We start from the raw sequence: 16,342 nt of genomic DNA on the forward strand, positions 1-16,342 counted from the left end.
ATATATATATATATATATATATATATATATATATATATATTTATATACATGTACATATATTTATATATTTATATACAAATAGATATATAATAAAAATATATATATAAATTATGTATATATAACATATGTATAAACATATAAATATATATAACTACATATGTTTTATCTAAGAATACATTAATATCTCCATTCATTTGTATATATATATATTAGAGTGTGTCATACCTTTTTTTTTTTGAATTTCACTTCGCATACTTTAAAAAAGGGTGAGGTATAATATTAAAAGTTTAGAACCATTAAAAAAAAAGAAAAAAAAAAAAGGTTAAGCTCCCAGGGAGTCAGTGAGACTATTTGACCAAAAGCCCAGATGGGAGGGGGAGGTAAAAACTTAAAAAAGGGAAGTATTAAAAAAAAAAAAAACTAACAAAAACGTAAAAAAACCTTATCTTTTTTTTTAAAAGAAATTTTTTTTTTGTAAAAACAAATAGAGGGGTTTGCCCCCTCCCACTGCCTACTACTGAAACTGTAAAAGTAGGTTATTTTGGATCTCAAAATGAAACTTTATATAGATGCACACAATATTTACTGGCATTTATTAAAAGAAAGTACAATAAAGATTAATTCTTAAACATTGTCAAGCCAATAATGTTTTGTTTAGATAGATTACATGACATCAACTTCTGTGACAACTCTAGTTCTTTAATCCAACCATCTCTTCTATCTTCTGTAAAAACATTTTCGCATGCCCAGGTAACTTTTTTCACACATCTTTTGACAACTTGAGTGTAGCAACACCAGTTTGGTACAATAATTAGTTCAAATAAATAGTCTTTGATGTCTTTAATTGTAATGCAACAAGTCAAAGGTGGTTCAAAAGCTTCATTCCAATCAATAAAATCCTTGAGACAAATTGCCTCAGTATTGATATCTGGTATCCTTCTTGGTGTAACAGATAGATCTCCTAGTTGTTCATTTTCATCACCTTCTCCTCTTATTTCTAGAATTTTGAGTACAATGAAACTTCTCTCCTCTTTATTTTCAAAACAAAGCATTGTTTGAAGAATAGATTAAGAGAAGTCATACCAAGCAAATTGCTTAATAGTTGGGATGACAATATTCTGAATATCGAGTGACTGGTGTTGAAGCAACTTAAGCTGGTAAAGAACATGTTTTGTTCCTTCTGTCCAACTATGTTTAACTTTGATGTTAAACCAGACAGGAAAGTACACTCCTACAATGAACTCGACTAGTTTAAGAAGTTTTAGAGCTGCTTGAAGACCATGATGAGATACCCAAATTCTACATATTCTATTGGCTGTTGTTAGCTATCTGGCCACGTTAACAGGGCTAATTTCCAGAAGTCCTAGTTGCTGAGGAACATGACAACGGCGTATAGCCTTAACTATTTGATAGCCATAATACTGATCTGTAGAAAGGTCTTTAACCACATCATTACTTAAGTTAATTAAAGGCTCGCCAGTTTCAACTTTACTAAAAAAAAGGGCTAATTTCAAGATTGGTTGCTTCATTAAGTAATCTTCCAATGGGTCCACTCCATTTTTTACCGCTTTTAGACTCTCCATCTAACAATTTAATAAGATGCTTGAGTGGTAATTCATTGGTGTGTTGAGCAAGCAAAAAAGCAAAAAGTTTATGCAAGAAAAGGAGGTAATAGTGGAGAGGAAAAGAAAGAAAATAACTTGTCACAATAAATCAAAAAAACAAAATTAGGAAATATCGCCAAAAAAAATATATTCTATAAAATATAATTCGAAATCAACAAACACAATCCGTTAAGTAGGATCATCTTCATGTTTGTCGAAGCTAGTATTTTGTTGTGTTTGTCACGACATAAAAAAAAAATGATGATAAAAAATAAAATGATTGTTTACATTGTTAAAAACATTCAGAATAATTTTAAAATCATTTATGATGTTTTTAAAAACATTCTGGTCAATTAAATTTGCGTTTTAACTTTTTTAAAAAACAAATAATTTGAAACAAAAGTAATGGTTTTTACTTTTCGAAAACAAGCAAATGTTGGGCGAAAGTCAAAAGTAATTAAAAGTATTTGCTAGCATAACAATCATTATTTTTCTACTGCACGCCTAAATGCAGCAAACTTAGAATTATATACATACATAAAAATATGTATGAGTGCATGTTTACTCAAGTACACATTTATATTTATATATATAAAAATATATGTACGTATGTACTACATATATAAATGATAGTAATATATACTTCTTTTATCTTAGAAAACTGTCTGTTTATAACATGACAGCACATCTTTCTTTAGATAAAGATGTTTATTGTTGTATCTGGTCTGAAAGCCAATCTGGCAGAGCCGGAAATGATTTGGCATCTGCAATCCTACGAATTTTAGAATCTGTGCTTACCACCCATCCACAACTTAAGAACCTCATTTTATGGTCAGATTCTTGCGTTCCGCAAAATAGAAACAGTATTATGAGCACGGCAATATAGCATTTTTAAAATGCTCATCCTGATTTTGAATCTATCACTCTTTTTTGCAAGCGGACATGGCTGTGTTCAAGAGGTTGATGCGGTTCATAGCAGCATTGACCGAAAATTCAAAAAAAACTGAGGTATACAGTCCACTGGGTCTGATCAGAATACTAAAGTCTGTTAAGCGACAGAAACCTTTCAATATCCTGCAGATGAAAGATGTTGATTTTTTAAATATTCAAGCTGGAGCTAAAGGCTATAACTATACCAAAGTGCCCTTTACTCAAGTAAAGCAAATAAAATACTATTCCAATCATCCATTTACTGTTTCATTTAAAACAAAACATGCAGACGGCTTCACCTCAGTTTTTGCAGGTGCCTAATCATTAAGAAAAAAGAAATCTACAGCATATCCCATAACTGCACCAAAACTGTCAATTCAGACCAAAAAAAGCCACTTACTTTTAAAAGAAAAGAATGAAGATATTAATAAAATGATGTCCTACATGCCTCAGATTGATTGAAATTATATGGCAACTCTTTGTGTTTAGTAATTCATGTGCATCTCCCATGTAATTATCATTATGTCTTAATATAACTGTTTCATGAAAAAAAAAAAATGTTTTACTAGAACACAAATAATGTCTAAAAAAGGGGTGGATAAAGTTCATTGTCCAAGGGGGGAGGGGTTATATGACCAAAAACAAAAGATTTTTTAAGCTAAAACCACAGTTTCATTTGAGAATTTTTATAACTAAGTTCAATAATTATTTCAGTCAAAGAAAAAAAAATAGGTGTAATTATTGTAAACTTTTTAAAGTCAAAAGTGCTGAAGGTACTTTAAATGATCGTAAACAGGCTCTGCATATAAGTCATATTGAACAAAAATAAGATGCACGCGAAGAGCGTAAAAAATGCTTATAAATTAGTTTACTAATAAATATATTAAATGTGTATATAACTAACTTTTTTTGCCAAAAATTCAAATGTTGCAAAATAATATTTTGTATCTTTTTTTTTTTAAATTTATATAAATAATATTTTGAAGATTGATAATTCTTAAAATGGGGGGAGGGGGGGAGGGGGATACTCCCCATCTTTGTATCCGTCCTTGGTAAATACATTCAAAACATTCACCAAATAAGACATTGGTGCATGTTTGGACAAACTATAATTAAAAAAACCCAAAGAAATTGACATAGAACATTATACAATTTTTGTATTTTGTAAAGTTTGTCAGTAATTTGATAATAATCTCAAAAGTCAAAAATCATTTTTTTAAACACTTAATACACAATAATTTTCTAAAAATGGTTTATAAGGGTATTATATATTTACCTTGACAATTTTATAATAACAAAATTTGGTGCAAAGTTTATTTTGAACATTTTTAGGGCTTTTGAAAATTCAAATGCCTTTTTTTTAAAACCATAGTTTAGCGACATAGAACAAGATAATACTGAGGGGACGGTATATATAAATATGGCCCTTTTTACTTGATTTTAATTTTTTCTACATTTTAAAGAAATTCCAGAATCATTTAAAATATTTATGTTAGCACAAATTAAATTTTATTATTCACTTGATTTCAAACTTGATCTCAGCTTTAAGCACAACTATATTAGTATTTTGCATAATAATAATATTGCTCTGAAAACAAAGTAGATGTTTTTTAAACGTAATATAATATTTTTTTCATGAGAAAAATAATGAACCCATAAACGGTTTTTAACAATCGTAATGTTGACAAAATAAATTTAAGAAAATCCGCAGACTCAACAATAATAATAGCTATTATTATTGTTGGACTTATTTTAAAATTTATTTTAAAATAAGTCCAACAATAAAATTAACTTATTTTAAAATTTAACCACAAAACATTTTGCTTAAATGAATTAAATCACAATACAATTACTATATAGTAATTGTATTGCTTTTTATTTCATTTTAAGAAAAATATTTTGGTGTTAAATTTTAAATTAAGTTTTATATTAATAAGGATTGAACTCATGTTTTGCATTTTTGCAACCTTTCGAAACTGATATAAACTTCATTAATAATAAAGAAATGAAAAAAAAGTTCAAGTTTAAATTAATCGAAGAAGAACTTTGGTATCCGATGTTCTTTAATATTTGCATAATGGGAGTAAAACCAAAATTCACAAGAACATTTGGTGTTGCTCGAAAACTGAAATAACCAAAATTATCATATCCCTAATCCAAAGACTTAGTGGTGAAGTAGCATTAGAAATAGACCCGACAGTATCTGAGTCTACTAAAATGGATGACGATAAACCTATCTAATCATTGGAAACTCAGTTATCCTTACAAGAAATTCTTCAGCAAAAGATAAAGGAATCACTCTCGGAATCACGGTCAAAAGTTCTTCAAAAATCATCGATTCATTCCGATATTCGCAGTGAAATGAAATTTTGGGATAAAAGGGGGATCCCGCGGAATGCTTTTGGAAAGATCTTTACAAAAGTTTATTAACAATTCCACCAACTAGTGTGGAGTCAGAGCGCCTTTGGCTGCAGGAGCATTTTCAACAAAAATTCGATCAAGGCTCAACGACAAAACATTGGATACTTTGTGCTTTTTAAGCAGCTTTTTCAAAAATCAAAATGAAAATTGAACTTTCATTTTGCAACTTTATTTATGTAGTTCAAAAATATTTTAATATGAAATATTTCCTTATTTTGTAATTTGTTTTCAATTTTATTGTTTTGAACTAAATACATTTATGTTAAAAAATAATGTTCTTTCTTTTCTTTATATTTTTTAAATTCTTCTATAATAATTCCAGAATTTTTTATAATTTAATATTTTTATGACACTCTTTACAATAAAAAAAAAGCACGTCTCGGCTAAAGCGGCGCAGCGATAAAACAAATGAACGGGTCATTTCAGAAAAACCTTAGGCCACTTTATTACTAAAATAAGTCAAGAACCGATTTGCATCGTCTTTGATTAGAAAAAAAGATCTTTTAATAAATCAAATAAATTTTTTCTAATGACTCAACTTCATACTCCTGTAGTGACAAAAAGTCTTTTCTTTTCGATCTCTTAGAACAGGCAGCCGATCTTGAATCTGCTTTCACTTCTGTAACAGATTTAAGCTTACAGTGACTTTTAAATTTTAACTCCAAAAAAATCAGTTATTTACTGCAAACAACTATCATAGTACTGTCAACATTTCTATATTAATAAATGGCAACCCTCTCACTGAGTTTTCTTCTTTACGGCTTCTTGGACTTTTGTTTACTACTAACCTTTCAAGGTAACCATACATACAATCGATTGCTAAATTAGTATCTGCTAAGTTTGCTTCACTTTATCATGCTCACCATTTTCTCCTACTGATTCCATTCTTTATCTCTACAAATCACATATTTACCGTTATCATATTTGAGCAGGTTCTTCTAATAATGGTCTTTCTCTTCTAGGCAAGGTCCAAAAACGCATTGCAAACGAAGTTGGAACCGCCCTATCTACTAAGCTTGAGCTTTTTTTCCAATGTTTTAAAGTTGTATCTCTTTCTCTTTTCTACAAACATCGTTGCTACTCAAAGGAGCTATTATCCCTAATTCTATTAGCTAAAATTCATTCTTGTTTCACTCGTCTAAAAACTTTTATTCGTCTAGTTTTTTACCGCGCACCTAACCCCATTGGAACTAACTCCCACCTTTATTTTTTCCTAACTTATACAACCTTCAACATTTTAAGTCTTCCGTCAATCATTTTCTTGGTCTATGACTCCTTTCTTTTTTCTAGTAACTCCCACATTATTAGTGGTTGCTTGCAGCCAGAAAAACAAAACAAAAAAACAGGTCTTACAGCATGCGTTGTATTGAAACACCTTAAGTCACTGACTTGTGGTGTTTCTTACTCTGGACGACCGATGGATTTTACATGACGCACTTAATATCTGCAGAAATCCAGTTAAAGTGCTAATTTATATCAAAATTTATTGTAAAAAATAGTGATAGTAGAAAAACTGTAGCTCTTAGAGTGAAATGATTTATGCAAATCCTATCGGTCAAACCCGGAGTATAATATACTATTACAATTTTTTGTTTTTGTATTATTAAGGAATCTTGTTTTAAAAGTAGTATTTTAACAGTCAAAAATCACACATTTTCCGTGATTGGATTTTTTGTTTGAAAAATAAAAAGTTTTTTATTTATTTAAAAATCATCGCTTTTTGTATTTAGCAGTTTTCAATAATTAAAAAGAATTACAATAAAAAATTAAAAAATTGCATATTTCAGCGGGGTCGGAGCGATTTCAAAAGTGGATAAGGCAACCCAATGTTATCCTCTCCCCTTCCCTCTCCCCCGCCTCCTCCATCGCTTATCAAAGCATCGTGGTGCAATAGTTATATTGCTACCTTCAGAGGTTAGAAGTAAATCTATTCGATGCTTCTATGAAAATAAATTAATAATTTCTTTAGAGTAGAGGGCATAAGGACACAATTTTATTATATAAGAAACTGAAATGTTGACAAAATCTTGTCTGGAAACGTATTTTATCCATGAAACCTTTGAATTTGTTAGGTTGTTAAAAAATCACTTGTTTGCATAAAATGTAAGAACTATTAATCAAAATATTAGGAAACATCAGAACATGAGCTGCCTTGATACCCTTTTAAATAATGAAAAATAACTAACTGTATAGTTAAAAATAAGTTTATAATAGAAATAAACTCCAAATATTAGAAGTTTTGATTAGTTTGTAAAGGCTTATAAATCATAAATTATTACATATAAATAGTAGAAAAAAAACTCCTTCTGTATGTAATAAAAACATTAACTTGCTTTAGTTTAGAGATAATTTATTCAGCAGAAAGCAAAGCAATACAATTTCAAACAACAAAAACAATATCAATATGACCTTTTAGAGTTCCTCATGTCATGACAATGGGGTAGTTTTTTTACTTTATTTAAATTTCTCGGAAATGAAACGTTTTAATCTTTTTTGTTAATGACTAATTTTTATTCTTATAAAAATATGGCTAAAGACCTGGGTTTAAAGAAAAATTTTATTTTCGAAAATCGACATTGACTTTTTATTTCCCATATTAATAAAAATAACTATGGGGTTTTTTTAAATATTTAAAAAATTAAATTATTCTATTTAAATATTATAAAAACAACAACATATCTTTCAGATTCCGATAGTAACTCTTCACATCTGTTATTAATTTATTATTCTTTTGCTATTCATATGGTAGATAATATAAATAAACATCTTTGCTAATTATATTAACTATTTTGACCCGTCTTTGGTTGATTTAACAATAATTTGTCTTTCATAAAGGTATTTTTAAATCGTTTACTAAAAATGATAATATAATACATCACAATACTACAATACCTAAGTCAAAAATAATCTTTCATTTTTTTCGAATTTAATATATATTATAAAATTTATACACTATTTAAATATTATAATAATATTATACAATAACACAACAAAATATGATTCAGATTTCGATAGTAACTCTTCACAAGTGTTATTTATTTATTATGGTTTTGCTATTCAAACTAGAAAGTAAATCCAGAATTATCAAAAAACTTTATACATTCATTAAAAATTGAACTTCACAAATTTAAAACAGTGACTTAAGATGACTTACCCAGTAATGTTAAAATTCAAATAAGAACAGCAGAATAAATTTTACATAGTTATTTTTTTTTATTATCTTATTTAAGCTAGTTAAGACATAATAGGCGATAAAAAATATATGGAAGACATATGGCGAGACCTAACGTCATGATTTAAAAGTACGAAAAACAACGATTTTTTTCAATCTTGATTTTCATCAAAAAAAAGATTTTGTTAGTCTATAACTATTAGTTTTAATTTTATATTCTTTATTTGTTCAACTATTTTAAATTTGAAAAATATCCAGTAAAAAGAAAAGGCTATTTATAAATTAGGTTGTGCTGTCGAAGTGAGGTTTATGATGTATCTATTTTGCGTAATTAATGTAATTAATTTTATATATTAAGGTATTTCACCAAAACAAAATTTATAATTAAAAAAAGTATTGACTACTGAAGTGTTTAGATAAAAATAAATATTAAAAGAAAAGAAAAACCAGTTTTTGAGTACTTTAAAGTATGTTATTTTGACAATTACGTTTTGGATTACGTGTGCCATTTACGTTTACGTAACTAACACCATTAACACAAAAGCTGTCACAGTGGTCTCGTAAGTTTTTATTGAGGATCAACTTGACGAAATTGTAGTAATTCTGTAAACTCCTCAGTTGAACAGGATCTGAAAAATTTTTCAAAAAACCTATTTAAACAACTTCAGATAATCGTTTCAAACCCATCATTTGACAGATACTTTTATATATTATCGTCTTTAAAATTAGTAGAAATCCAATTTGTTTTAAATAAACGAATGTGATTCTATTCAATAAGGATTGATTTAAAACACAAATATCATAGTAAAATTAGGCTTAAGGTATTTTAAATTAGTCAGATTTATGTTTCTTAACAATTTCTTTAAAGAATTACTCAAATTGAACCATATTTAGGATAAGTGAAAAAAAATAAGCATCTTTGCTAATAATATTAACTATTTTGACCTGTCTTTGGTTGATTTAGCAATCATTTGTTTTTCATAAAGGTATTTTTAAATCGTTTCCTAAAATTGATATATAGCATCACAATATTACAATACCTAAGTTAAAATTATGTTTGATTATGTAAGGCAAACGCAATGAGTTGATAAAATAATGTTTTCAAAAGATGAGCTGAATAAAAATCTTATTTTTGAAAGTATATATAACGACTTTTTTATTAACTAACTTCAGCCTGATGTTTATGAGCTGGCCTCATTTGTATAGTAACGATTTCTCTTTGACTATAAGGTTCCATTTTTTTTGTATTTGATATATATTATAAAATTTATATACTATTTAAATATTATAAAAACAAAAATATATGTTTCTCATTTCGATAGTAACTCTGCACAACTGATCTTTATTTATAATGCTTTTGCTATTTATACTAAAAAGTCAATTCGGAAATAGTTATCAAAAATAATTTATACATTCTCTAAATATTGGACTTCAAAAGTAAAAAATAGTGACTTAAGATGACTTACCCAGTAATGTTAAATTTGATATAAGAACAGCAGAACCAATTTTGAATAGTTATTTTTTTTTTTTATTTGTATTTATTATTTTATTTGAGCTAGTTAAGACATAATATTATTGATTTTTAGATTTTAGATAATTTGTAATATTGTGATATTGTATAATATATGATATTGTATAATATGTGATATTGTATAATAATATTGTAATATTAATTAGACTTTAGATAATTTGTAATATTGTGATATCATCACAATACTACAATACCTAAGTAAAAAATTATCTTTGATTGTGTAAGGCAAACGCAATGAATTGATAAAATGTTTTTAAAACATAAGCTGAATAAAAATCTTATTTTTGATTTTATATATAACGACTTTTTATTTCACTAATTTCATCATTTCTGTATGACTATAAGGTTCCATTTTTTTCGATTTAAATATATATTATAAAATTTATATACTATTTAAATATTATAAAAACAACAACATATGTTTCATGTTTCGATAGTAACTCTTCACAACTGTTATTTATATATTATGGTTTTGCTATTCATATTAAAAAGTCAATTTAAAAATAGTTATCAAAAACAATTCATGCATTCTCTGAATATTGGACTTTAAAAGTTTGAAATGGTGACTTAAGATGACTTACCCAGTAATTTTAAATTTTAAAAAAGAACAGCAGAACCAATTATACATAGTTGTTTTTTTTTATTATTTAATTTGAGATAGTTAAGACTTAACAGGCGATAAAATATATATGGCAGACATATGGCTTGCCTAAACGTCATGATTCAAAAGAACAAAAAACAATGATTTTTTTCAATGTTAGTTTTTATCAAAGATTTTGTTAGTCTATAACTATTATTTTTTATTTATTATTCTTTATTTGTTTATTTATCATAAATTATAAAAATACCCATCGAAAAGAAAAGGCTATTTATAAATTAGGTTGTGCTTTCAAAGTGAGGTTAAAGATGTATTTATTTTGCGTAATTATTGTATTTAATTTTATACTTTGAGGTATTTTACCAAATTAGGATTTATAATTAAAAAAAGTATAGATTACTAAAGTAATAAAGTTTAATAAAAACAATTATTAAAAGAAAAGAATAATCAGTTTTTGAGTAGTTTCAACTTTAACGAAACTGAATTAACTCTGTAGATTCTTCAGTTAAACCGGAAATTAAAAATTTGTAAGAAAACCTTTTTAAACAACTTAAGATAATCGTTTTAAACCCATCATTTGTCAGATACTTTTATATATTATCTTCTTTCAAATTAGTAGAAATCCAATTTTATTTAAATTAATGAATGTGATTCCATTCAATAAGGATTGATTTAAAACACAAGTATCATGGTCAAATTAGGCTTAAGCTATTTTATATTAGTCAGATTTATGTTTCTAAACAATTTCCTTAAAGGATTTCTTATAATGAAACATATTTAGGATAAGTGAAAATGAATAAGCATCTTTGCTAATAATATTAACTATTTTGACCTGTCTTTGGTTGATATAGCAATCATTTCTCTTTCATTAAGGTCATTTTCAATCGTTTCCTAAAATTGAGAATATATAACATCACAAAATTACAATACCAAAGTGAAAATAATCTTTGATTATGTGAGGCAAACGCAATAAGTTGATAAGATAATGTTTTCAAATAATAAACTGAATAAAAATCTTATTTTTGAAAGTATATATAACGACTTTTTATTTTACTAACTTCAGCCTAATGTTTATAAGCTGGCCCCATTTGTATTAGAGCGATTACTGTATGAGTATAAGGTTCTATTTTTTTTGAATTTAATATACTATTGGGCAGAAAGTAAGTGACTCATGTTGTGTACTAAAAATTAAACTTTAAAGAGTTAACTTTGTATTGTTTAATTGTGCAAATTTTGAAGACAAGGTTAGTAATTGTTTTACAATGTTATAGTATTGTTATTATAATTAAGTTTTTAATAACAATTAACAAATAACTTTTTTTATTGTCCTAAAAACTTTCAAAATGGTTCTGACCAGTTTTGACTTTAGGCCAAGTCATTAATAAATTATTATTATCCATTGTTGAGATGGATTTTGGGTTTTAGAGAATTTTTAGTTACAATTTGTTAGTTTAAGCTAATACTGATTAATTAATGTCTTTGGTTTTTCATTGTTTATATTTGGCCATTTGTCTGATATATTTTGTGTAATTATTCATTTTAATATTTGAAGGTATGCCCAAATATCGTCGACTGACAACAGAAGAAAGACTTCGCGCAGTGTTCTTGGCAGAAACAGGTGCAAGTTTAAGAAAAATAGCCAGAGAACTTAAAGCAACACCAATGGGTATTAAGAAAAAAATAGATAAACATATCGAAACTGATTTAACAGCTGAAAGACCAAAGAAAACAACTCCACACACTGACAGAGTGTTAGTTCGAATGTCCTTGCAGGATCGTAGACTTCCTGCCCCTCAACTCGGTCGAAAACTTTCTGAAGAACATGGGGTTACTCTGGCAACTCGAAATGTACGTCAGCGCCTTCTGAAAGCAGGTCTTCGTAGATGTGCGGCTGCAAAGAAGCCACTGCTTTCAGCTACAAACTTTCGTCGACGATTGGCATTTGCCAAAGCACACAAAGACTTGACAGTAGATGATTGGAAACATGTCCTGTTCAGTGATGAATGTTCTTTCGAGTTGTTCCTTAGTTCCAAACGAGTAATTGTGCCAAAGCACACAAAGACTTGACAGTAGATGATTGGAAACATGTCCTGTTCAGTGATGAATTTTCTTTCGAGTTGTTCCTTAGTTCCAAACGAGTAATTGTGCGAAGAAGAGTTGGTGAAAAATTCAGTAAAAACTGTATTGCGCCAACTGTCAAGCATGGAGGAAAAAGTTTAATGATTTGGGGGTGTATGTCTGGCTATGGGCTTGGGCACCTTTATCGATGTACTGGAAGTATGAACCAACAATAGTACATTGATGTACTACAAAACACAATGTTTCCTTCTGCTAGTGCACTGTTTGGGCAACTTAACTCGTTCTTCTTTCAGCATGACAATGCACCATGCTACAAGGCCAAGACTGTCACAGATTTTCTTCGGCGCATTAAGGTGGCAGTACTTGATTGGCCTGCTCAGAGCCCGGACATGAATCCGATTGAAAAATTGAGGAGCGTTATGGCAAAGAACATTTAAGGAAAGAGGCCATCTAACTTGGATAGTCTTTGGTTAATTTTGCAAGATGCATGGAACAATATTGATGATGTTACAATTACTCGCCTGTTTGAGTCAATGCCAAACCGTATGAGACATGTTATTAAAGCGCGAGGTTACCATACTAAATATTGATCAAACTGCATGATCTTGAAAAAGAGTGTTGTTTTTGATGATTCTGATAAATAAAAATTGTGTTTGAAACAATTTACAGTGTTTTAAATGTATGCAAAACTCAATGGTGTATACTTACTTTATGCCGCTATAGTATATTATAAAATTTATATACTATTTAAATATTTTAAAAACAAAAACATATGTTTCACATTACGATAGTAACTCTGCACAACTGTTCTTTATTTATTATGCTTTTGCTATTCATACTAGAAAGTCAATTCAGAAATAGTTATCAAAAACAATTTATACATTCTCTAAATACTGGACTTTAAAAGTTTAAAATAGTGACTTGGGATGATTAACCCAGTAATGTTAAATTTGAAATAAGAACAGCAGAATCAACTTTGAATAGTTATTTCTTTTTAGTTATTTTTTTTTAACTAGAAGTCTTCATTTGTTCAACTATCTTAAAATATAAAAATACCCATTAAAAAGTAAAGGCTATTTACAGATTAGGCTGTGCGGTCGAAGTGAGGTTGTAGATGTATCTATTTTAGGTATTTAATGTAATTAATTTTATATTTTGAGGTATTTTACCTAATTAAGACTTATAATTTAAAAAAAGTATAGACTACTAAAGTGTTTGGAAAAAAAGGAATATTAAAAGAAAAGATAAATCAGTTTTTGAGTGTTTTGGAGTGTGCTATTTAGATAAGGATTATGTCTGCCGTATACGTTTGCGTGGTTAACGCCGTAAACACAAAAACTGTCACAGTGGTCTCTGAAGTTTTTGTTGAGGCCCAATTTGACGAAATTAAATTAACTCTGTGGATTTTTTAGTTGAACCTAATATGAAAAATTTTTAAGAAAATATTTTTAAAAAACGTAAGATAAACGTTTCAAACCCATCATTTGTCAGATACTTTTATATAATATCTTTTTTTAAATTAGTAGAAATCCAATTTTATTTCAATTGATGAGTGTGATTCCATTCAATAAGGATTGATTAAAAACAAGAATATCGTGGTCAAATTAGGCTTAAGCTATTTTATATTAGTCAGATTTATGTTTCTGAACAATTTCTTTAAAGGATTTCTTATATTGAAACATATTAAGGATAAGTGAAAATAAATAAGCATCTTTACTAATAATATTAACTATTTTGACCTGTCTTTGGTTGATTTAGCAAACATTTGTCTTTCATAAAGGTAATTTTCAATCATTTCCTATAATTGATTATATATAACATCACAAAATTACAATACCTAAGTGAAAATAATCTTTGATTATGTGAGACAAACGCAATAAGTTGATAAAATAATGTTTTCAAATCAAAAGTTAAATAAAAATCATATTTTTGAAAGTATATATAACGACTTTTTATTTAACTAACTTCAGCCTAATGTTTATAAGCTGGCCCCATTTGTATTAAAGCGATTTCTGTATGACTATAAGGTTCAATTTTTTTTGAATTTAATATATATTATAAAATTTATATACTATTTAAATATTATAAAAACAAAAACATATGTTTCACATTTCGATAGTAACTCGGCACAACTGTTATTTATTTATTATGCTTTTGGTATTCATACTAGAAAGTCAATTCAGAAATTGTTATCAAAAACAATTTACACATTCACTAAATAATGGACTTCAAAAGTTTGAAATAGTAACTCAAGATGACTTTCTCAGTAATGTTAAATTTGAAACAAGAACAGCAGAACCAATTTTGCATAGTTATATATTTTTTTTTATTTCATTTGAGATAGTTAAGACTTAACAGGCAATAAAATATATATATTAGACATAGGGCTTGCCTTTAGCGTCAAGATTCAAAAGAACGAAAAACAATGATTTTTTTTTATCTTAATTTTCATTTAAAAAAAAAATTTGTTAGTCTGTAACTTTTTATTTTAATTAATAATCTCCATTTGTTTAACTATCTTAAAATATAAAAATACCTATTGAAAAGAAAAGGCTATTTATAAATTAGGTTGTGCTGACGAAGTGAGGTTAAAGATGTATCTATTTTGCGTAATTAATGTAATTAACTTTATATTTTGAGGTATTTTACCAAACTAAAATTTATAATAAAAAAAAGTATAGACTACTAAAGTGTTTGGAAAAAAGGAATATTTAAAGAAAAAAAAAAATCACTTTTTAAGTACTTTAAAGTATGCTATTTAGACAAGGCTTATGTCTACCATATACGTTTATGTGATTAACACCATTAACACAAAAACTATCACAGTCGTCTTTAAAGTTTTTATTGAGGAATAATTTGACAAAATTGAATTAACTCTGTAGATTTCTCAGTTGAACCATATTTGAACAATTTTTATACATTCACTAAATATTGGACTTCAAAAATTATTATACATTCACTAAATATTGGACTTCAAAAGTTTTTATACATTCACTAAATATTGGACTTCAAAAGTTTTTAGACATTCACTGAATATTGGACTTCAAAAGTTTTTATACATTCACTAAATATTGGACTTCAAAAGTTTGAAATAGTAACTTAAAATGACTTTCCCAGTAATGTTAAATTTGAAATAAGAACAGCAGAACAAAGTAGGGTTACATATGGTAGACATATGGCTTGCCTAAACGTCATGATTCAAATGAACGAAAAACAATGATTTTTTTCAATCTTAATTTTTATTAAAAAATGTTAAATTTGAAATAAGAACAGCAGAACAAATTTTGCATAGTTATTTCTTTTTATTAATTTATTTGAGATAGTTAAGACTTAATAGGCAATAAAATATATATGGTACACATATGGCTTGCCTAAACGCCATGATTCAAAAGAACAAAAATCAATAATTTATTTTATTCTTAATTTTTATCAAAAAAAAGATTTTGTTAGTCTTTAACTGTTATTTTTTAAGTAATAATCTTCATTTGTTTAACTATATTAAAATATAAAAATACCCATTGAAAAGAAAAGGCTATTTTCAAATTAGGTTGTGCTGTCGAAGTGAGGTTAAAGATGTATTTATTTTGCGTAATTAATGTAATTAATTTTATGTTATGAGGGATTGTACTTAATCAAGATTTATTAATAAAAAAAAGTATAGACTACTTAAGTGTTTGGATAAAATCGATTATTAAGAGCAAAAAAATCAGTTTTTGAGTACTTTGAACTTTAACGAAATTAAATTAACTCTGTAGATTTCTCAGTTCAACCGTATCTGAAAAACTTTTAAGAAAACCTTTTTAAACAACTTAAGATAATCGTTTCAAACAAATCATTTGTCAGATACTTTTATATATTATCTTCTTCTACATAAGAAGAAATCCAATTTTATTTAAATTAATAAATGTGATTCCATTCAATAAGAATTAATTTAAAACACAAATATCATGGTCAAATTAGGCTTAAGCTATTTTACATTAGTCAGATTAATGTTTCTGAACAATTTC

This window comes from Hydra vulgaris, chromosome 13, assembly GCF_038396675.1.
Source record: "Hydra vulgaris chromosome 13, alternate assembly HydraT2T_AEP".
Lineage (NCBI taxonomy): Eukaryota > Metazoa > Cnidaria > Hydrozoa > Anthoathecata > Hydridae > Hydra > Hydra vulgaris.